Source organism: Loxodonta africana, chromosome 24 (assembly GCF_030014295.1).
Source record: "Loxodonta africana isolate mLoxAfr1 chromosome 24, mLoxAfr1.hap2, whole genome shotgun sequence".
In the NCBI taxonomy this organism is placed as follows: domain Eukaryota; kingdom Metazoa; phylum Chordata; class Mammalia; order Proboscidea; family Elephantidae; genus Loxodonta; species Loxodonta africana.
This window is the reverse complement of record NC_087365.1, coordinates 15,719,320-15,743,873: the sequence shown is the minus strand read 5'-3', so window position 1 is coordinate 15,743,873 and position 24,554 is coordinate 15,719,320. Positions and strand designations below refer to the sequence as shown.

Here is a 24,554-nt window from a genome sequence, read left to right as displayed (position 1 = left end):
TAATTTTTCGCCCACAGAATCCTTCAATACTGCAATAAGAGGCTTGAATTTTGTCTTCAGTTCTTTCAGCTTGAGTAATGCTAAGCATGTTCTTCTCTTTTGGTTTTCTAACTTCAGATCTTTACACATTTCATTGTAATACTTTGTCTTCTTGAGCTGCCCTTTGAAATCTTCTGTTCAGCTCTTTGACTTCATCATTTCTTCCTTTTACTTTACTACTCTACATGCAAGAGCAAGTTTCAGAATTTCCTCTGACATCCATTTTGGTCTTTTCTTTCCTGTCTTTTTAACGACCTTTTGCTTTCTTCACATATGGTGTCCTTGATGTCCCTCCACAACTCATCTGGTCTTTGGTCATTAGTATTCAATGTGTGGAACCTATTCTTGAGATGGTCTCCAAATTCAGGTGGGTTATACTCACAAGGTTATACTTTGGCTCTCATGTACTTGTTTAATTTTCTTCAGCTTGAACTTGAACTCGCATATGAGAAACTGATGGCCTGTTCTGCAGTTGGCCTCTGGCCTTGTTCTGACTGATGATATTGAGCTTTTCCATCATCTCTTTCCACAGATGTAGTCAATTTGATTCCTGTGTACTCCATCTGGTGAGGTCTACGTGTACAGTTGTCATTTATGTTGTTAAAAAGAAGTATTTGCAATGAAGAAGTCATTGGTCTTGCAAAATTCTATCTTGTGATCTCTGGCATTGTTTCTATCACTGAGGCCATATTTGCTAACTACTGTTCCTTCTTTTGGAAACTCTGGGGGCATAGTGGTTAAGTGCTATGACTGCTAACCAAAAGGTTGGCGGTTCAAATCCACCAGGCACTCCTTGGAAATCCTATGGGGCAGTTCAACTCTGTCCTATAGGGTCGCTATGAGTCAGAACTGGCTCGACAGCAATGGGTTTTGGGGTTTTTTGGTTCCTTCTTTTTTGTTTCTAACTTTTGCATTCCAATCACCAGTAATTATGCATCCTGATGAAATGTTTACTTAATTTCAGACTGCAGAACTTGGTAAAAATCTTCAAATTCTTCATCTTTGGCCTAAGTAGTTGGTGCATAAATTTGAATAACACTAGTTTTAACTGGTCTTCCTTATAGACGTATGGGTATTATCCCATCACGGACAGTTCTGTACTTCAGGACAGATCTTGAGATATTCTTTTCGATGATGAAAGTTATGCCATTCATCTTCAATTTGTCATTCCCAGCATAGTAGACCATAGGATTTTCTGACCCAAAATGGCTAATACCAGTCTATTTCAGCTCACTAATGCCTAGGATATAGATGTTTATGCATTCCATTTCATTTTTGATCATTTCCAATTTTCACAGGTTCATACTTTGTACATTCCACGTTCTGATTATTAATGGATGTTGCATTTTTTTTTTTTCTCATTTTGAGTAGTAGCACATCAGCAAATGAAGGTCCCAAAAGTTTTACTCCATCCTTATCATTAAGGTTGACTCTACCTAGAGAAGGCAGCTCTTCCTCAGTCACATTTTGAGTGCCTTCCAACCTGAAGGGCTTATCTTCCAGCACTATATCAAACAATGTTGCGTTGCTATTCATAAAGGTTTTCATTGGCTAAGTTTTAGAAGTAGATTATGAGGTTCTTCTACCTAGTCTGTCTTAGTCTGGAAGCTCAGATATGGGTGACACTGCTGGTGTTTCAAATACTGGTAGCATTGCTTCCAGCATCACAGCAACATGCAAGCCACGACAATATAACAAACTGACAGACGCATGGTGAATTACCTGAAGATAAGTAGCAGAAAAGGTTCTGATACCAAGAATTAGGATTGCAGGTAGCCCCCAATTTTAACTGTAAAGCTCTAGAAACAGTCAGAAGCAAGTCCCAAAGGAATAATGTTAAAATTGGATATTTCATTCTGGATCAAAGCCATACTGTGCATGGTGTGCATTTCATGAGTCGAAAGCACAGATGCAATTAGAGGCATTAAGTGGATCGGTGGTAGAATTCTCTCGGCTTCCATGTGGGAAACCCAGGTTCAATTCCCAGCACTGAACCCCATGTACAGCCACGACTCTTCTGTCACTAAAGGCTTGTGTGTCGCTATGAACAGGTATTGGTGAAGCTTCCAGACTAAGACGGACTAGGAAGAAAGGCCTACTGATTGACTTTAGAAAATCCGCTGATGAATACCCTATGGATCACAATGGCCCCATCCGCAACTCATCATCAGTGTTTCGTTCCCTTATGCGTGGGGACACCATAAGTCATAACAACAACAATGACAATGCAAAAATGTAAAAAGTAAAATAAATATTTCACTGTATATATTGATTATATATGCAGTACAAAGCCCACAAACAGAAAGAACATAAGCCAGTTCTACTACACCATAAATTTAACCTATACTACTAAGCCTAAGCCAGCCATATATTAAACATTTAATTAATAATTTTCTTAATGACTTAGAATTTAAAAGTGATTTATGGGGGTGATTCGAATGGCCAGGGTGTCTCTAAAAACTGAAAAAAGAAGTTTGAGCAGATGTTATTTCTCAACAAATTCCCATGTACAAAGGAGAAGCAATATAAATCATTTCATCAGTTTTAAAGCTGTACTCAGACTTAGGATAATTCTGTTTAAAAACAACATCAAGTATTTAGAGGCCTTGTGAAGGATGATGGAAAAAGAATGTCTTAAATCTGCTCACCAGTCATTGTTTATCCCTTTACTCTGCTCAACACAGTACCAAGGGTGGCTCTGCAGTTGGGGAACCCACAAAAGTTCTGAGGAAGGATGGGGAAAACTGTAATCATATTCATTTGTCTAGAACAGAATTTAAGAAAACACAGACAATGTGCTTAGAGCTATCATACTGGAAATAGCATTTATCTGATTAAGTCATACAAGCAGATAAAAGAAGGAAAAAGCAAAATATAGGTAGACTTCAAACAAGCCATGTAGCAAAAGAGAGACAACATAAAAATTAGCACTTTCCAAAATATTCAATTATACAATTAAGAAATATTATTTTAAAAATGAAGTGTACTTAACTGTATTAGTTTTTATTTAATTGTGGTGAGTATATATAACGAAAAATTGCCATTTCAACATTTTTTACACATACAATTCAATGTGTTACTACCATTATGTTGGGTAGTCATCACCACTATCCATTTCTAAATTTTTCCATCACCCTTAACAGAATCTCAGTGCTCCCCCAAGTAATGACTCTCTCTTTCCCCCTCCCTCCGATCCCTGGTAACCACTAATAGACAGATTTTGGTTTCTATACGTTCATCTATTCTAGATATTTCACCGCCAACCATCTGTCAATGTGTTGTACTGTGGTGGGTGCCGTGATGCTAGGGAGCTATGCCACCAGTATTTCATGGTGGACAAATTTCAGTGGAGCTTCCAGACTAGAACGGACTAGGATGGAAGGACTAAAGACCTGCTTTTGAAAATTAGCCAGTAAAAACCTTATGGATCACAACAGAACAGTCTGACTTGCTTGCTTTGAATATGGTCATTAGGAAAGATCAATTGTTGGTGGAAGACATCATGTTTGGTCAAGTAGAGCACCAGTGAGGGTGAGGGAAACCCTCAGTGAGAGGGATTGGCATGATAGCCCCAACAATGGACCCGAACACACCAGTGATCCTGAGGATGTCACACGACCGGGCAACATTTCATTCTGCTGTACATAATGCTGCCATGAGTCAGAGTCGACTCAGTGGCAGCTATCTATTTCACAGAAGTGGAATCATACAATATCTGTCCTTTTGTGACTGACTTGTTTCGCTAAGCATAATGCTTTCAAGTTTCATTCATGTTGTAGCATATATCAGGACTTTATTTATCTTTATAGTGGAGTATATTGCTTTTAACTTATAATTGTAGTGAAGACATTTATTTAAATCTTTATTCGAAGTTACCTAAGATTGTTCATTTCTCTAAACAGTGCTTCCTAATCACTTGTAGGTCATGAGAAAAAAGAAAAACCTATCTGTTTAAAGTTTTGCACATAGTCTCAGGAAATTCACTGAATCCTCCATGAAAACTCACGTATAGGTTCCACTGGGTCCACAAACCCCAAATTAAGAACCCAAGGAGTTCTTAAAATCTACAAGTCTTTAATTATAAGCCAGTAGGCCAAACTTTCATTTTGAAATTTCATTTTGATTTTCAATAAAAATACTTAATACTGGAACCAGGAAGTCCATGTCACAAAGGCAACAGTAACACTATCATCACCTGGAGGATAATATGGAAACTGCAGTGAAATATACTGAAATTAAATTATCAAACTAGATTATCATGTTAGAGTCACACAATTTCCCATAAAAAAAGAAACAGGGATCCTTACAGAAGTGATTGGTTCCAGCACTGGCTAAAGAAGTATCCAAGGGGAGTCTGAGATACCTTGTTCTACCTAAAACCAAGGGAACTATCAGAGAGAATATGGTCCAAGGCCATAGAAGCAAACTTGAAGGCCTTTCACTGACAAAAGATGAAAAAATTTTACCAGCAAAAATAACAGTTCCAAATGCTTTAATATGTCTTGCAAATCTGCAAAAAATAATCCCCGGGATTTCCATTTCTAGTTATAATGGGTATATTCTCAAGACCCCATCACTCCCATCCTAACAACGAGAACAACCCAGATAAGCTACAGAACCATAGTTTTTAACAGTCTCAGAGAGATGAAAACACAAATAGATCTCAATGAACAAAATTCCAGAAAGGGACAAGCCTTTCCTAGTAGAGAAGAAGCCCATAGCCCCTTTCATCTCTGATGAAGCAATGGAAAAAAGGAGAAATGACACAGATTAGAATAAGGAGAAACTACATTTTTACACAAATAACATTCACATTCTACATTCGTTTGCCAACTGAGCCCTCCCCCCACAAGGTATTTTCTTGAGTGCACTATGCTAATTTATTTTACAGCAACATGTAAAAAAACTAGTATAGCAACCTTACGAAAACACCTCATGGGGGGATGGCACAGTTGGCAAATGAATGTAGCGCAGGTGCGTTATCTGTGTACAAATATGGTAGTTGAACTTTAACAAATTTAAAAGACCATGTGTGGGCTAGCATGATGAATTAGAATCTAGAGAACCTCCATTCATCAAGTTTTATGGATTAAATTGTGTTCTACAAAAAGATATGCTAAAGTCCTAACCCCTGAACGTATGAATACGACCCTATTTTAAAAGTCTTTGAGGATAAGTTAGGTTAACATGAGTTCATAATGGAGTAGGGTGGGTTCTAATCCTATATGACTGGTGTCTTTGTAAAATAGGAGAACATACACAGACACAGGGAGACAGAAGAAGGACTCCATATAAAGCTGAAACTCCTAAGAAACACCTGGAGCTATGAGAAGCTAGAAGAGGGGCATGGAACGCTCTCTCTCTCAACCCTCAGAAGGAATCAACACAGCCAATATCCTGATTTGAACTTCTAGCCCCCAGAACTGTGAGAAAATGAATTTCTGTTCTAATAAGAAATGTGTGTTATTTTCTTACAGCAACCCTGGAAAACGAAAACACTAAGCAAGTTTGAATCAATTCAACCAATTCTTTCCTACAGGTCAAAAACTTGGAGTAGGACAGGAGAGCAGAGATATATCCACATCCCCAGGCACAAAAGTCCTTCCCTAAGTGTAACACAGCAGCGTGCTGAAGGGCAGGAAAGACAGGCTATCTTGTGCCAACCTGGGTGCATAGAGACATCGCCTAGCGAAAAGCAGCAGCCACAAAAGAACAGAACATCAGGAGAGCTGAGAGAAATCCCCCAAATGTAGGCCTTCTCTGTATGCACTGCAGCAGTCCTCAAAAGTGAGAAGACAGAGCAGAAAGACAGAGAAAGATCTCACAAAATGCAGAAATATATGGGTGCAGTACAGAAATATATATATCTCCCTAGGTATCCATTAAGATGGCAGCCAGGCTGTAAAGGGAAAGAAAGGGAAAGAGAGAGAAGTTCTCCCATGATTCTGAAAGCTGACAGATGGACTACAATGAACAAAGAGATTTTGGGAGTCTGGCTGGTGCTCAGATTCCAAGCTCTGATGAAAGGTAAGTCCTGACACTACCCTTGAAACATCTGAAGACAGTGGTGAACTTCTACTGCTGTAAGAACACTCAGCCCCAACTCCACTACAGATGAGATTAATTCAGTCCCCCATGATAGATGCCTATAAGCCTGTAAGAGAAAGGAACATGCCCTTTTCTGGTAGTAAACATTTCCTTCAGTCTCTTCTGTTTTTCACACACAATTTCAGCACACAATCAGTAATTACAAGACATACAAAAAAGCGGAAAAAAAAAATGTGATCCATAATTAAAAGAAGAAGCAGTCAACAGAAGCTGACTACTAATAGCTCAGAATTTTAAGTAAAATATAATACAGAATCTAGCGGGGGGGGGGGAATATTCACCAAAAAATGGGAAATTTCAGTAAAGAAAACATTATAAAAATGATTAAAATAGAAATACTTGAAATAAAAATATAGTAGCAATATACTCTCGAACATGACACCGTTGACAGATACACCATGCCAACACTCTGCAGCAAAGACCTGAAAAACAGGTACAAACACGAATCCTGGAACCCTAACCATCAAATGAGGGGATAAAGAACTAGATTAAACATCAAATGGAAGAAGAAACTGATGGAAAACAGAGAACAAGGAGAGATACAGATTGGAGGTCCCCTGCCACCTAACATGGCACAGTGTCGCCATCTTGGACACAACGAGCAATGACACCAGACAGGGAGTACAGAAAGGCAACTTCATGGAGCTCCCAACAGGAGATAAAACACCCAGTAACCAGAGAAACATGCCTTCTGACCCCTCATTCTGCTCTATACGCCACCTCTACCCCTTCCTGAGAGGCCACACTGCACCACTCAGCTAGAGAGCCACTGGCCCGCCACTATCCCAGGTCCATGCTACCTCCACCCACCAGCTCCCTCCAAGCTTTTTCCCTTTTCTTCCTTTTCCTTGTACTTCCCACCTAGCCTTGTACACCACCTCCCCCACTTCCCGTGGGCCATGCAACACCATTGTGGCTAGACAGCCACTAGCCCCCGTCACATCAGGTCTGTCCTATCTTCACCTGCTGGTTGCCACCAAACTGCCATCTTTTTTTTTTTTTTTCTTTCTCTTCTTTCTCCCTCCCACGTAGCCCCATACATCCCCTCCTTTCCAACTGGCCATTAGGTCTGCTCTGTCCCCACTCACCAGCCCCTACTGTACTGCCAATTGGTGTAAAATTTTTTAATTTTATTCTTTTTATCTTCTTTTCTTCTCTTTCTTACTGTTCTTTATCCTTCCTGCCTAGCCCCATACACCACCTCCCCCCTTGCTACCAGATCTCACTGCACTGCCATGGCTAGAGAGCTATGGTCCATTGCCACCAGAGGTCTACACCATCCCCACCTGCTGGCTCCCACAGTGCTGCCATTTTTTTTCCCGTTTATGTTCTTTCTTATCTTTCTCTTGTTTCCTCCTCCCACCTAGCTCTATAAGCCACCTGCCCTCCCTAGACACTGATCCTCAGGGCAGCCTCACCCCCACTTGCTGGCCCCTACCATACAGCCAGAAAGAAACTCAACAAAGATACAGAAGATCTAAAGGCCAAAATCAACCAACTTGACCTCAGAAACATATATAGAACATTCCATCCAACAGCAGCAAAGTATACATTCTTTCCCAACTCACAGGGAACAGTCTCCATAACAGACCACATTTTAGGCCACAAAGGAACCTTTAATAAAATCCAAAACATTGAAATAATATAAAGCCTTCTCTCTGATCACAACGTCATGAAAGAAGAAATCAGTAACAGGAAGATCAAGGAAAAACAAATCAAATACACAGAAGCTGAATAACACCTTGCTAAAAACAACTGGCTAATAAAAGAAATCAAAGGGGGAATCAAAAAATTCCCAGAATCAAATGACAATGAAAACACATCATACCAAAACCTTTAGGACAAAGCAAAAGCAGTACACAGAGGTCAATTTATAGCAACAAACACACACACCAAAAAAGAAAAGAGGGTCAAAATCATAACATTAACCCTGCAATTCAAAAAAATAGAGAATGGCAAAAGGAGCCCACAGATACCTGAAGAAAGGAAGTAATAAAGATTAGAGCAGGAATTAATGAAATACAGAACAGAAAAACAATAGAAAGAATCAACAAGATCAAAACTTGGTTCTTTGAAAAGATCAACAAAATCAACAAGCCATCAGCCAAGCTGACAAAAGAAAAACAAGAGAGGAAGCAAGGAATATTATTCAGTCATAAAGAGAAATGAAGTTGTGACACATGCAGGGACTTGGGTGAACTTTGAAAACGTTACGCTAAGTTAAATAAGTCAGACACAAAAGGACAAATATCATATGATCCCACTTAAAAAAGTATCTAGAATAGGTGAATACATAGAAACAAAAGTTTATTAGTGGTTGCCAGGGTCAGAGGGGAAGAGGGAATGAGATGCTAATTTTGAAGGGGCACTGAATTTCTATTTGGGGTTATGAAAAACTTTTGGAAATAGATAATAGTGACAGTTGCACAATCTGATGAATGTAATTAATGTCACTGAATTGTACACTTAAAAATGGCAAATTTTTTGTTATATATGTGTCTTAGTCATCTAGTGCTGCTATAACAGAAATGCCACAAGTGGATGGTTTTAATGAAGAGAAATTTATTTTCTCATAGTCTAGTAGACCAGAAGTCCAAATTCAGGGTGTCAGCTCCTGGGCGCGGCTTTCTCTCTCTGTTGGCTCTGGAGGAAGGTCCTTCTCATCAACCTTCCACCAGACTAGGAGCTTCTCTGTGCAGGAACTCCGGGTCCAAAGGACACATGCTCTGATCCCAGCACTGCATTCTTGGTGGTATGAGGTCCCCCTTCTCTGCTCGCTTCCCTTTTATCTCTTGTAAGATAAAAGAGGTGCAGGCCACACCCCAGGGAAACTCCCTTTACACTGGGTCAGGGATGTGACCTTAATAAGGGTGTTACAATCCCACCCTAATCCTCTTTAACATAAAATTTTACAATCAGAAAATGGAGGACAACCACACAACACTAGGAATCATTGCCTAACCAAGCTGACACATATTTTGGGGGTACACAATTCAATCCATGATAATATATTTAACCACAATAAAATTAAAACAATAAAAAAAAACTGAAATTAAAGGGAAACACTTAAAACTTTGTATTGTAGTTTTAAAAAACACAACCAAATTAATAAAATATCATTTCTTTTTCTTTCACTGTGAGCTAATAATTTAGCCAACAAATATTAAAATAATTTTAAAAAATAATGAAAACAAAGAAAGGTATTTCAGATACACCAAGCTGAGAAGAATCATTGCCAGCAGAACTTAACTATACAAAATTGTAAAAGACATCCTTCAGGTAACAGAGAAATAATACCACATTAGAAGCTTGGTTTTCCAGGAAGACATAAAGAGCATCAGAAAGATGAACTAGGTGGGTATGTGTGTGTACTGTATTTTTACACAAATAATTTGTGCCTTCTGTGTTTGTTTGCTAACAGCATCCTCCCCCATGTGGTATTTTCCTAAGTGTCACTATGCATTTTTTTTTTACATGTTGATGTAAAACAATTAGCATAGTATGCTTATGAAAATGCCTCGTGACTATAAGGCACGGTTGGCAAACAAATGTAGTAAGTACATGTTATTTCTGTAAATATATGGTATCTGTAAATTCTTTAAAGACAACTGTTGATTAAAGGAAAAATGTATTGTGTAATTTATACCGTAATATAGACATTAAAATGTATACCAAGAGCTTAGAGAAGTGGGAAGGCATATAAATGGATTATACTGCTAAAAGGTACTCATACTGTATATAAAGTAAGGTATTATTATTCTAAAGTAATGGTAAATTAAGGATACATAATGTAATCTCTATAAAAAAAATTTTTTTTTTATAGAGGGCAACCACAAAAGACATATAGAAGTACAGCAAATAAATCAATAAGGAGAAAAAATGAAATACTAAAAATTATTCAATTAACACAAAGGAAGGTAGGAAAAAAGTGAAACAGAGGAACAAAGAAAAAAAAGGACAAACAGAAAACAAAAAGATTGTAGATTCAGCCCAAGCATTTCAATAATTACACTAAATGTAAATGGACTAAAGACTCCATGTTAAAGGCAAAGATTACCAAATCTGTTAGAAGAGATAAAGACAGTATACCATGATGAAAGGGTCGATTAATCAAGAAGACTTAACAATCAGAAATACACATTCACCCAACATGGGAGCACCTAAACATATAAAGCAAACAATGATAGAAATGAAAGGAGAAATAGATAGCACTACATTAATAGTTGGAGACTTCAAAACGAAACTTACAATGTTGGATAGAACACTTAGAAGATGAATAAGGAAAGAGAGGACCTGAACGACACTATGAACCAACTAGACTTAAGAGGCATATATAGAACACTCCATTCAACAACAGCACAATGTGCATTCTACTAGCGTGCACATGGATCATTCTCCAGGATAAACCACTTTAGGTCACGAAGCAAGTCTTGATAAATTTAAAAAGATTGAAATCTTACAAAGTATTTCTCTGACCACAATGAAGTAAAGCCAGAAATCGAAAGCAGGAAAAAGACTGAAAAATACATAAACATGGAAATTAAACAACATACTATTAAACTACCAATGGATAAAGGAAGAAATCACAAAAATCTTAGGGTCAAATGAAAATGAAAACACAACCTACCAAAATTTATGGAACACAGTAAAGGCAGTAGTCAGAGGGAAATGTATAGCAATAAATGCCTACATGAAAACAGAAGACAGATCTCAAATTGACAGCCTAAGTCCACAACTCCAAGAATGAGAGAAGAGCAAACTAAGCCTAAAACTCCAGAAGAAAGAAAATAACAGACATCAGAACAGAAATAAATAAAATGGAAAACAGAAAAATTGAAAGAATCAATAAAACCAAAAAAGTTGGTTCTTTGAAAAGATTAATAAAATTGACCAAACTTTATTTAGCTAGACTGACAAAGAAAAAAAGAGAACAGCTGCAAATAACCAAAATAAGGAACGAAAGAGGAGACAAAACAACTGCCCCAATAGAAATAAAGAAAATTATGACAGAATATTATGGAAAAATATATGGCAACAAACTGGATAACCTAGATGAAATAGACAATTTTTTAAAAGAACACATCCTATTCACACTGACTCAAGAAGAAACAGAAAGTCTCAACAGACCCATAACAAGTGAAGAGATAGTATCAATGACCAAAAGCCTCCCAACAACAACAACCAAAAATACTGGACCAAATGGCTTCATTGTGTAATTCTAGCATATATTTAGAGAAAATTTGAAATCCATACTGTTTAAAATTTCCCAAAGATAGAGAAAGAAGGAATACTCCCTAATTCATTCTATGAGCAAACGTGACCCTGATACTCAAACCAGACAAAGACACCATAAGAAAAGAAAATGACTGGTCAATATCTCTTATGAACATAGTTGCAAAAATTCTCAACAAAATACTAGTGAACAGAATCCAACAGCATATTAAAAGAGTCATACACCATGACCAAGCAGAATTTATTCCAGGAATGCAGGGGTCATACAACATTAGAAAATCAATCAACATAATATACCACTCATCAATGGAACAAAGAAAAAGAACCACATGATCATCTGTACGAATGCAGGAAAAGTATTTGATAAAATCCAACACCCTTTCTTGATGAAAACTCTAAAGAAGATTGGAATAGAAGGGACATTATTCAATATGATTCAGGGCATATATAAAAACCCCAAAACCAACATTATTTAATGAAGAAAGACTCAGAGCTTTCCCCTTGAAAATGGGAACAAGACAAGGGTGCCTGCTCTCATTACTTCTATTCAGTATTGTATTAGATAGCCTAGCTAGAGCAATAAGACAAGACAAAGAAACAAAAGGTACCAGATTGGAAATAAAGAAGTAAAATTAACTCAATTTGTGGATGATATGACCTCATACACAGAAAATCCCAGAGTCCAGAAGAAAACTTCTAGAGTTAAAAAAAAAAAAAGAATTAAGCAAAGTTGCAGGGAACAAGGTCAAAAAAAAAAAAAGATCAGTTGGGTTTCTATATGCCAGCAATGAGAAATCTGAAAGGGAAATTAAGGAAGCAATTCCATTTACAATGGCATCTAAGAAGATAAAATACCTAGGGATAAACTTAATCAGGAACATTAAGGAATTGTACGATGAAAATTTTAAAACATTACCAAAAGAGATTAAAGAATACTTAAATAAGTGGAAAGATGTTCCATGTTTATGGATTGGAAGAACTAATGCTGCTAAGATGTCAATACTAACCAGAGCAATCTACAGATTCAATGCAATCCCAATCAAAATATCAACAGCCTTAGTTAAAGAAATGGAAAATCCAATATTCAACTTTGTATGGAATGGCAAGAGGCTTCAAATAACTAAAGCAATGTTGAAAGAGAGGAAGAAAACAGGAGGCTGCATACTTCCTGATTTTAAAACAAACTTGTCTTAGGCTGGAAACCCTGGTGATGTAGTGGTTAAGTGCTATGGCTGCTAACCAAAGGGTCGGCAGTTCAAATCCGTCAGGTGCTACATGGAAACTCTATGGGGCAGTTCTACTCTGTCCCATAGGATCGCTACGAGTCAAAATCGACTCGACAGCAAGGGGTTTGGTTAATGGGTGTCTTAGGCTGGGTTCTCTATAGAAGCAAAATCAATAAAGTGTATAAATATATACAGAGATATTTATATCAAGGAAATGGTTCATGGGGTTGTAGAGCCTACAATGTCCCAAGTCCATGGGTCAGGATAGAGGTCCTCCTGACGCACGTAGCCACAGAGGGTGGCAAACCCAAGATCAGGAGGTCAGAGAGCATGGCTCTTGTTCACAGGCTGTGAAGATCAGTGAATCCCAAAGATCTGCAGGTAAGGCCACAAGTAAGCTGCAAGCTCAAGTCCCAAGAACCGGAGATCAGGTGAACAAGAGCTAGCTGCAGGATCCAGAATGAGCAAAAGCCCACAAGCCTTGCCAGAATATCCACTTATATTCAAAGCAGGTCATATACCCAAGAACTCCCTTTCAACTGATTCATTATTCACAGCAGATCCCATCATGGAGGTGATCACATAATATTAAATCTCATCGTGGAAGTCATCACACCATTATACGACTTATCACATCACTGAGAATCATGGCCCAGCCAAGGTGACATACAACCTTAACCATTACAATGCTATGCAACTACAGTAATCAAAATAACCTGGTATTAGTATAACAATACACACATAGATCAAGGCAATAGAATTGTGAGCCCAGATATAAACCCACTTATCTATGGTCAACTGATTTTTGACAAGGGTTCTAAGTCCATCTGATGAGGAAAAAAGAGTCCCTTCAATAAATGGTTCTAGAAAAATTGGATTCCCACATGCCAAAAAATGAAACTGGACCCATGCCTCATATCATACACAAAAATGAATTCAAACAAATTAAGGACCTAAATGTGAAAACCAAAACCATAAAATACTTAGAAGAAAAAGCAGGGGCAACGCTGTCAGGTCTAGCTTTTAACAATAGATTATCCAACACAACAAAAGCAGAAGAGCAAAAGACAAAAAAAATAAACAGGACCTCATAAAAATTAAAAACTTTTGTTCATCTAAAGACTTTACCAAAAAAGTGAAAAGACAAGCTATGGACTAGGAAAACACCTTCAGAAACCATATATCTGACAAGAATCTAATAATCAAAATATATATAAAACTTCAACAAATTAACAACAAAAAGACATATAACCCAATCATAAGATGGGCAATGGATCTGAACAGATATTTCACCAAAGAGGACATTCAAATGGCTATGAGCACATGAAACGATACTCAGCATCATTAGCCTTCAAAGTGATACAAATCAAAACTACAATGAGATACCATTTTCACTCCCACTAAGATGATTCATTCAATCTGTGTGCTGAGCAAATAATCCCCAGAAGCTGGACTATATGAAGAAGAATGAAGCATCAGGATTGGAGGAAGACTCATTAACAACCTGCGATATGCAAATGATACAACCTTGCTTGCTGAAGTGAAGAGGACTTGAAGCACATATTGATGAAGATCAAAGATCAAACCCTTCAGCATGGATTACACCTCAAGAAAAAGAAAACAAAAAATGCTCACAACTGGACCAGTAAACCACATCATGATAAATGGAGAAAAGATTGAAGTTGTCAAGGATTTCATTCTATTCAAACCCACAATCAACACCCATGGACACAGCAGTTAAGAAATCAAGATGCACAGCATTGGGCAAATCTGCAAAACACCTCTTTAGTTAAAAAGCAAACATGTCCCTTTAAGAACTAAGGTGAGCCTGGCCCAAGCCAGTGTTTTCAATTGCCTCATATGCATGTGAAAGCTGGACAATCAATAAGGAAGACCTAAGAAGACTGACCCTTTGAACTGTGGTGTTCTTGAAGGATACTGAATGTACCATGGACTACCAAATGAACGAACAAATCTATCTTGTAAGAATTACAACCAGAATGCTCCTTAGAAGCTAGAATGGTGAGACGACTTCTCACATACTTTGGACATGTTATCAGGAGGGATCAGTCCCTGGAGAGACATCATGCTTGGTAAAGCAGAGGATCAGCAAAAAAGAGGAAAAGCCTCAAGGAGATGGACTGACATAGTGGCTACAACAATGGGCTCAAGCACAACAATTTTGAGGATGGTGCAGGACTAGGCAGTGTTTCATTCTGATATACACAGAGTTGCTGTGAGTCAGAACTGACTCGATGGCAGTTAACAAAAAAAAGGATGATTAAGGAGCCCTGGTGGCTCAGTGTTGATGGAAGAGCTCAGGCTGCTAACCACCAGCTGCTCCCTGGAAACCCTATGAGGCAGTTCTACTCGGTTCTATAGTATCCCTATGAGCTGGAATGGACTCGACGGCACTGGGTTTGGATGACTAAGATTAAAAATATAACAACATATGTTGGCAAGGATATGGGGAAACTGAAACGCTTACCCACTGCTGGTGGGAAAGAAAAATGTTGACAACCGTTGTGGAAAACATTGTGGTAGTTCCTTAAAAAACTAAGAATAGAACTATCATAGGACCCAGCAATTCTACTCCCGGATGTACACCTAAAAGACCTGAAAGCAGAGATTCAAACAGAGACTTGTTCACCAATGTTCACTGCAACACTATTCACAATAGCCCAAAGGTTGAAACAACCTAAATGTCCATCAGTACATGAATGGATAAACAAAATGTGATACATATATACAATAGAATACTACTTAGCCAGTAGGAGAAATGAAGTCTTGATACATGCTACAATATGGAAGTAACTTGAAGACATTATGCCGAGTGAAATAAGTCAATCACAAAAAGACAAATATTGTATGGCCTCACCCACATAAAAAGACAAAAAAGCCAAAGGTTATTAGGGGTTGCCAGGGAGGAGAGAGGAGGGAAAATGGGTGAGACTCATTGTTTATGGAGTACTGAGTTTTGGTGTACAATGATAGAAAAATCTCACTGATCAGGGGTAGGGTTACACAGCCAATTACTGCAAGTCCTGTCGTTAAATTGTACATCCATAAAAAGTTGTACTGGCAAAAGTGAGACAGACTTAATTACAATAACAAAAGACTGGGTGCTGAGGCTGCATAAATACAAACACCTCATGGGATTTAGTTCCCTCATTTGGAGGTTTAGGGTCACAGTTTCATCGGACATCCCAGTTATTGGCCTAATAATGTGCTTAGTGCTTCTTTCTACTCTGTAGTTCATTGTGTAGTGCCTGGGATCTTAAAAGCTTGCAAGCAGCTACCCAAGGCACAAGAATAGGTCTCTATTTGCCTGGAGCAACAGAGTAATAAAGGAGAGTCAGGAATAGGAGGAAGATATGGAATGCATGGCCAATTGCCTCCTTGAACAACGGCCTCCTTTGCCATGAGACCAAAAGAACTGGATGGTGCCTGGCCTGTACATTTTGATCAAAGATTCCACAGAAGAATCCTGATCCAAAGGGGGAACAGCAGAACAGAATTTAAAATTCTCCTGGACTCCAGCCTTTTCTGGAGCCACTGAGGGTTGATGAACCCCTGAAACTAAAGCCCTGAGATCATCTTTAAACTTTAAACCAAAAATATCCCCTGAAGTTTTCTTAAAACCAAGCAATAGTTTAGCTTAACTGGTTGCCTTCAGCATTATGTTCTTTTAAGAATCATCTATATTAAGTCAAATTAATAACAGCAACTCAAAAGATTAGATAGGAATCTCAGGTGGCAGTGAGTTTATGTTAATGGAGGAGGAACAACTCAGAAAAGGAGAGTGAGAATGGTTGCACAGCTCCAATAATGTAATCAGTGTCACTGAAGTCTGCATGTAGATGCTGCTGAACTGGTGTACGTTTTGCTGTGGGTACTCTCAACAACAAAAACAAAATATTTTTTCAAATGGCACAGATTATCAGTATAGATTATTTTTTAAATAGCCCAAATACAGATTGTTTACAAGAAACATACTTTAATACAACAAGACAGGTTAAGGTAAAAGGGCATAAAATGATAAATCAGGCAAGAACTAAGCAGACACCAGGTGTAATTAATTAATATTATACAAAATAAATATCAAAACAAAGAGCAGTATCTAGATATACAGAAGCAGCTTTTATAATGACAAAAGCATCAACCTGTCAAGAAAACATGACAATCCTAAATACATATGCACCTAATGACAGAGTCCCCCACATGTCTGTCAGTTTGTCGTGCTGTGGGGGCTTGTGTGTTGCTGTGATGCTGGAAGCTATGCCACCCGTATTCAGATACCAGCAGGGTCACCCATGGAGGACAGGTTTCAGCTAAGCTTCCAGACTAAGACAGACTAGGAAGAAGGACCCGGCAGTCTACTTCTGAAAAGCATTAGCCAGTGAAAATCTTATGAATAACAGCAGAACATTGTCTGATATAGTGCTGGATGATGAGCCCCCCCAGGTTGGAAGGCATTCAAAAAATGACTGAGGAAGAGCTGCCTCCTAAAAGTAGAGTCGATCTTAATGACATGGATGAAGTAAAGGTTTTGGGACCTTCATCTGCTGATGTGGCATGACTCAAAATGAGAGGAAACAACTGCAAATATCCATTAATAATTGCAACTTGGAATGTACGAAGTATGAATCTAGGAAAAATGGAAATCGTCAAAAATGAAATGGAATGCATAAACTTCGATATCCTAGGCTTTGGTGAGCTGAAATGGACTGGTATTGGCCATTTTAAATTGGACAATCATATACTTTGCTATGCTGGGAATGACAACTTGAAGAGGAATGGTGTTGCATTCATCGTCATAAAGAACATTTCAAGATCTATCCTGAAGTACAATGTTGTCAGCGATAGAATAATATCCATATGCCTACAAGGAAGACCAGTTAATACGACTATTATTCAAATTTACGCACCAACCACTAAGACCAAAGATGATGAAAAAGAAGTTTATCAGCTGCTGCAGTCTGACATTGATTGAACATGCAATCAGGATGTATTGATGATTACTGGTGATGGGAAAGCAAAAGTTGGAAACAAAGAAGAGGGATCGGTAGTTGGAAAATATGGCATTGGTGACAGAAACAATGCCTGAGATCAAATGATAGAATTTTGTAAGACCAACAACTTCTTCATGCAAATACTTTCCTTCACCAACATAAAAGGCGACTATACACATGGACCTCACCAGATGGAACACACAGAAATCAAATTGACTACAACTGTGGAAAGAGATGATGGAAAAGCTCAATATCATCAGTCAGAGCAAGGCCAGGGGCCGACTGTGGAACAGACTCTCAGCTGATCCTACGCAAATTCAAGCTGAAACTGAAGAAAATCAGAGCAAGTCCACGAAACCCAAAATACGACCTTGAGTATATCCCATCTGAATTTAGAGGCCATCTCAAGAATAGATTTGACGCATTGAACACTAGTGACCGAAGACCAGACGGGTTGTGGAATGACATCAAGGACATCATACATGAAGAAAGTAAGAGGTCACTGAAAAGACAGGAAAGAAAGAAAAGACCAAGATGGATGTCAGAGGAAACTCTGAAACTTGCTCACGAATGTTGAGCAGCTAAAGCAAAAGGAAGAAATGATGAAGTAAAAGAACTGAAGAGAAAACTTCAAAGGGTGGCTCGAGAAGACAAAGTAAAATATTATAATGACATGTGCAAAGAGCTGGAGATAGAAAACAAAAGTGAAGAACACACTCGGCATTTCTCAAGCTGAAAGAACTGAGGAAAAATTCAAGCCTCGAGTTGCAATAGTGAAGGATTCTATCGGGAAAAATTAAACGATGCAGGACGCATCAAAAGAAGATGGAATACACAGAGTAATTACACCAAAAAGAATTAGTCAATGTTCAACCATTTCAAGAGGTGGCATATGATCAGGAACCGATCGTACTAAAAGAAGAAGTCCAAGCTGCTCTGAAGGCATTGGTGAAAAACAAAGCTCCAGGAACTGACAGCAAATCAACTGAGATGTTTTAACAAACAGATGCAGCACTGAAGGTGCTCACTCATCTATGTCAATAAATTTGGAAGACAGCTTCCTGGCCAACTGAATGGAAGAGATCCGTATTTATCCCTGTTCCCAAGAAAGGTGATCCAGCCGAATGTGGAAATTATAGAACAATATCATTAACATCACACAAAAGCAAAATTTTGCTGAAGATCATTCAAAAGCAGCTGCAGCGGTATATCGACAGGGAACTGCCAGAAATTCAAGCTGGTTTCAGAAGGACGTGGAACCAGGGATATCATTGCTGATGTCAGATGGATCCTGGCTGAAAGCAGAGAATACCAGAAGGAGGTTTACCTGTGGTTTATTGACTATGCAAAGGCATTCGACTGGGTGGGTCATAACAAATTATGGATAACACTGCGAAGAATGGGAATTCCAGAACACTTAATTGTCCTCATGAGGAACCTTTACATAGACCGAGACGCAGTTGTTTAGACAGAACAAGGGGATACTGATTGGTTTAAAGTCAGGAGAGGTACGCGTCAGGGTTGTATCCTTTCACCATACCTATTCAATCTGTATCCTGACCAAATAATACGAGAAGCTGGACTACATGAAGAAGCCCGGGCAGCAGGATTGGAGGAAGACTCATCAGCAACCTGTGTTATGCACATGACACAACCTTGCTTGCTGAAAGTGAACAGGACTTGAAGCACTTACTAAGGAAGATCAGAGACCACAGCCTTCAGTATGGATTGCACCTCAACATAAAGAAAACAGAAATCCTCACAACTGGACCAATGAGCAACATCATGATAAACAGAGAAAAGACTGAAGTTGTCAAGGATTTCATTTTACTTGGATCCATAATCAACAGCCATGGAAGCAGCAGTCAAGAAATCAAACGATGCACTGCATTGGGTAAATCTGCTGCAAAGGACCTCTTTAAAGTGTTGAAGAGCAAATATGTCACCTTGAAGACTAAGGTGCTCCTGACCCAAACCATGGTATTTTCAGTCACATGATATGTATGTGAAAGCCAGACAATGAACAAGGAGAACTGATGCCTTTGAATTGCGGTGTTGGTGAAGAATATTGAATATACCATGGACTGCCAAAAGAATGAACAAATCTGTTTTGGAAGAAGCTCAACCAGAATGCTCCTTAGAAGCAAGGATGGCGAGACTGCATCTTACATATTTTGGACTTGTTGTCAGGAGCGATTGGTCGCTCGAGGATATCATGCTTGGCAAAGTACAAGGTCAGCAGAAAAGAGGAAGACCCTCAAGGAGATGGATTGACACAGTGGCTGCAACAATGAGCTCAAGCATAACAATGATTGTAAGGATGGAGCAGGACAGGGCAGTGTTTCGTTCATAGGGTCACTATGAATCGGAACCAACTTGACGGCACCTAACAACAACAACAACAATAACAGCGTTTCTAAATGCAATGGAAGAAACAAATAACTGGATTGAAATATAACAAATACATAAAAATCCATTAATTCACAATTTCACACATAAGTAAAGGCAGATAAAAAATATATAGATTAATATAAAATAAAACAAAATTTCATTGATCATATTAGGATTGCCAGGGCAACAACTCATCATTTTGAAAACTGATAAATAAATAAAGACTTGAGCATCCTTTCTGCCTCTTCTGTATGAACTGTACCTCTGAGTATACAAATAGATGGTGAGGGAAAGGTTTTTTTTTTTTTTTTTTTAAGAAGAATTACAGTGCATAAATGCAGGAAAAACAGAATTCTGGGGTAGAGCCACATAATGGATTACTACACAATATCTGAAATAAATGCAGTAGACATACAGAGCAACTATATGGACATGTATTATAGAAATATTTCGCGAAGGAAGCATGTCACACAGGGTTACACACTATATTGTATCATGCTCCTATAGCTCAATAAAAAACCATGAGACAAAACAATATGTTATTTAGGAATGCATACATATGTGATTAAACTTTTTTATGTGATTAAACTTTTTTTGGAAGCAAGATAATGCTATACAAATTTCAGGATAGTGGTACCTCGGGAGGAGAGGCAGGGGTTTGGGACAGAGTAGGAGCAGATACAAGAGTATTGCTAACATTCATGTTATGTTCATGGCATGGTAAAGGGGTTTGGTTACTTTTATGCTTCGTAGCTTACGTGTATATATATGTGTGTGTGTGTGTACATACTTTTTTAATAGTCAATAATACAATTTAAAAATACTTAGCTTCTAGCCAAAAAAAAGCAGGGGGTGGAGGGGAGATATAACATCTACCAAAATCCTTAAAAAAAAGTCCATTCCTTCTCAGTCAGAAATCACATTTGCAGGAATTCATGTCAAGGAATCAGACAAGTACTTAAAAGCCACATACAAGAAAATCACAGCAAAAAACAGAAAATAACCCATTGGTCACTCTAGGGGTCTACAACAACCATACAATAGAAATTTATGCAGATATTTTAACACAGTTAAGTTACTATTTAAGTTTCTATAATTTTATAAGGCATATAAGTGGTGCCTAAGCTGAATAATTATGACTACGAATCCCTTTAAATTTTACTAAAATTGTATATACACCTATGCAGGTAATTGTGTTTACTTGTGTGTTTCTAGGCAGAAAATCCACAGCTTTTAAACTGTCAAGGGAGAATGGATAATTCAAAAATCTGGCTAAACTCCAAAGATGGCCCCCAATGAACCAAGCTGCCCAGTGTTCACACCCTTATGTGATCCCCTCCTACAATGAACCTGGGTTTAACAATCAGAATGCCAGTCCCAACCCTAAGCCTTAAGACGACCTGACAGCTTCCACTTTTGCACTTTTGAGAGCCCTGAAAATCTGGCCCCCTTGCTGGAGAGGTCACATGAAGAGAGCACATGAAGCTGCTATACAGAGGGAGAATACCTAACACTACATGGACATGGAGCAAGGCCAAAGCATCTAAGCAGCTGGGCCCAATCTTCCTGTTGTCATGTCAAGGTGCCAGCAGTGTGAATGAAGCCATCATTCATGTCTACTCAAGCTGCCATCACACTGTAGCCACATAAGAATCTCCAATTTAGTCCAGCAAAAAAACTGTCCATTTCCCGGCCAACAAAGAAAAGAAAAAATGCTCACAATCATTAGCCATTAGTGAGATACAAATTAAAATTACAATGAGGTGCCATCGCACCTCAGCAAAAATTGCACCGAAAACAAAACAAAAAAACCTTGAACTACGAATACCTTAATGACCCAGTTAAGACACAAACACTATGAGAAAGAAAAAAAACGGTTGTGTTAAGCCACAGAGTTTGGGGGTTATTTGTTACACAGCAATAGGTAACCATACAGTTACAGAACACTGGTTTAGACTAAAATAACCCCATCTAATTAAGAACCTAGTATTTTCCAACACAATGGATGAAATGAAAATCAGGGCATATACCATTAGTCCTCAGTTCCCTGTGTAATCCTTCTCCATGCTTGCTTGCATCTGTACACATGCATGTACACACACACACATGCACAGAAGATAAGGCTATTTATGTAACAGTTTCACTGAGCAAAAACTTCAGTGACTTTGATTCCATGAAATGTATTTACATCGGTCCCTTTATTGAACAGAAATGAAAATATAGATCAAACATCTAAGCTCGCCCTTATATTAAAAGAGATGAAAAGAAGTGGGGCCCAATCAATACTACAAATGCACAAATAGCAGAAGAAAAATTAGATAACTGGAAACTCCCGAAAATTAAATATTTATGTTCATCAAAAGACTTTATCAAAAAAATAAAATGAAAACCTAGAGATTGGGAAAATCTTCAGAAATGACATACCCAATAAGGGTCTAATCTGTAAAACATATAGAAAACTTCGACAAAAAGACAACCCAAATAAAAAATGGGCAGAAGTCCCAGACAGAGCTGGAGAAAAATGCAGAACAAAAGTCTAACTCTCTCTCTCTCTCTCACACACACACACACACACACAAACCGGACCTACTGGACTGACAGAGACTGGAGAAACCCCAAAAGTATAGCCCTCAGATACCCTTTTAACTCAGTACTGAAGTTTCACTCCTGTGGTTCACCTTTCAGCCAAAGATTAGACTGGCCCATAAAATAAAACAAGACTAAATGGGCACAACACCCCAGGGTCAAGAATAAGAAGGCAGGAAGGGACAAGAAAGTTGGTAATGGGGAACCCAAGGTCGAGAAGGTGAGGATGTTCACACATCATGGGGTTGGCAACCAATGTCACAAAACAATATGTATATTAGTTGTTTAATGAGAAACTAATCTGCTCTGTAAATCTTTATCTAAACCACAATAAAAAAAAATAACTACTAGTCATAAAAAAAAAGAAAAAATGGGCAGAGAACATGAAAAGATACTTCACCAAAGGGAACATTCACATGGCTAACAAACACATGAAAAAATGCTCGTGATCCTTAGCCATTAGCTAGATGCAAATTAAATTACAATGAGATGCTATCTCACCTTAGCAAAAGTGGTACTGATAGAAAAAAAAAAAAAACAGAAAATAATAAATGCTGGTGAGGATGTGAGGAAACTGGAACCATTATCCACTGCTGGTGGGAATGCAAAATGGTACAACCACTTTGGAAAATGGTATGGCACTTCCTAAAAAAACTTGCAGCAGAAATATCTTAAGATCCACCAATTCCACTGCTAAGTATATGCCCCAGGCATCTAACAAAAGGGACACAAACAGACATATGCATGCCTATGTTCACTGTGGCATTATTCACAATAGCAAAAAGATGGAAACAACCTAAGCACCTATCGACATATGAATGGATAAACAAAATGTGGTACATACATACAATGGAATATTATGCAGCCATAAAGAATAATGAGTTCTCAAAAAACATAACATGGATGATTCTGGAGGGCATTATGCTGAGTGAAATAAGTCAATCATAAGAGAACAAATATTTTATGATCACGCTTTTATAAGATGACAAGAGTAGCTATATATACAGAAATCAATGTTCATTGGTGGTTACCACGGTTGGTGGGGGGAGAGGGAGGATTACTCTTTAGATAGTAGACGCTTACTATTTTTGGTAATGGGAAAGGTAGCACCAAATGTAAGTGAAGTGCACATAGCATGACCAAGGTAGATGATGCCACTAAGAAGTATACAACAGAAAAGGTCATTTTTGATCAAGGATAAGACATATATAATTTTTCAACAACACTAACAATGACTAAAAAAAAATGTATGTAGTTATCTATGTATGTAGAGGCATACCTCAGAGATATTGCAGGTTTGGTTCCAGACCACAGCAATAAAGCAAACACTGCAATAAAATGAGTCACACACATTTTCTGGTTTCCCAGTATCATGGATTGAATTGTGTCCCCCCAAATACTTGTCAACATGGCTGGGTCATGATTCCCAGTATTATACGATTGTCTACCATTTTATCGTCTGATGTGATTTCCCTATGTGTTCTAAATCCTATCACTATGATGTAATAAGATGGATTAGCGGCAGTTATATTGATGAGCTCTGTAAGATCAGATAGCGTCTTAAGCCAATCTCTTTAGAGATATGAAAGACAGAAGCAAGCAGAGAGACACGAGGACCTCACACCACCAAGAAAGCAATGCCAGAAGCAGAGTGCATCCTTTGGACCTGAGGTTCCTGGGCTGAGATGCTCCCAGACCAAGGGAAGACTGATGCATCACAAGGACCTTCCTTCAGAGCCAACAGAGAGAAAAAGCTGTCCCCTGGAACCGGCACCCTGAATTCAGACTTCTAGCCTCCTGGACTGTGAGAGAATAAATTTCTCTTTGTTAAAGCCATCCACTTGTGGTATTTCTGTTATAGCAGCATTAGATGACTAAGACACCCAGTGCATATAAAAGTTATGTTTACACTAGAGCATAGACTATTTAGTGTGTAATAGCATTATGTCTAAGAAAACAA

General features: G+C 38.3%; 1 protein-coding gene across 5 annotated transcripts in view; it reads right to left on the bottom strand.

Moving 5' to 3' along the window:
* The window catches only part of TASP1 (taspase 1), a 351,413-nt gene that overhangs the window by 127,817 nt on the left and 199,042 nt on the right, over positions 1-24,554 (bottom strand). The gene's annotated exons all lie outside the window — the stretch shown is intronic.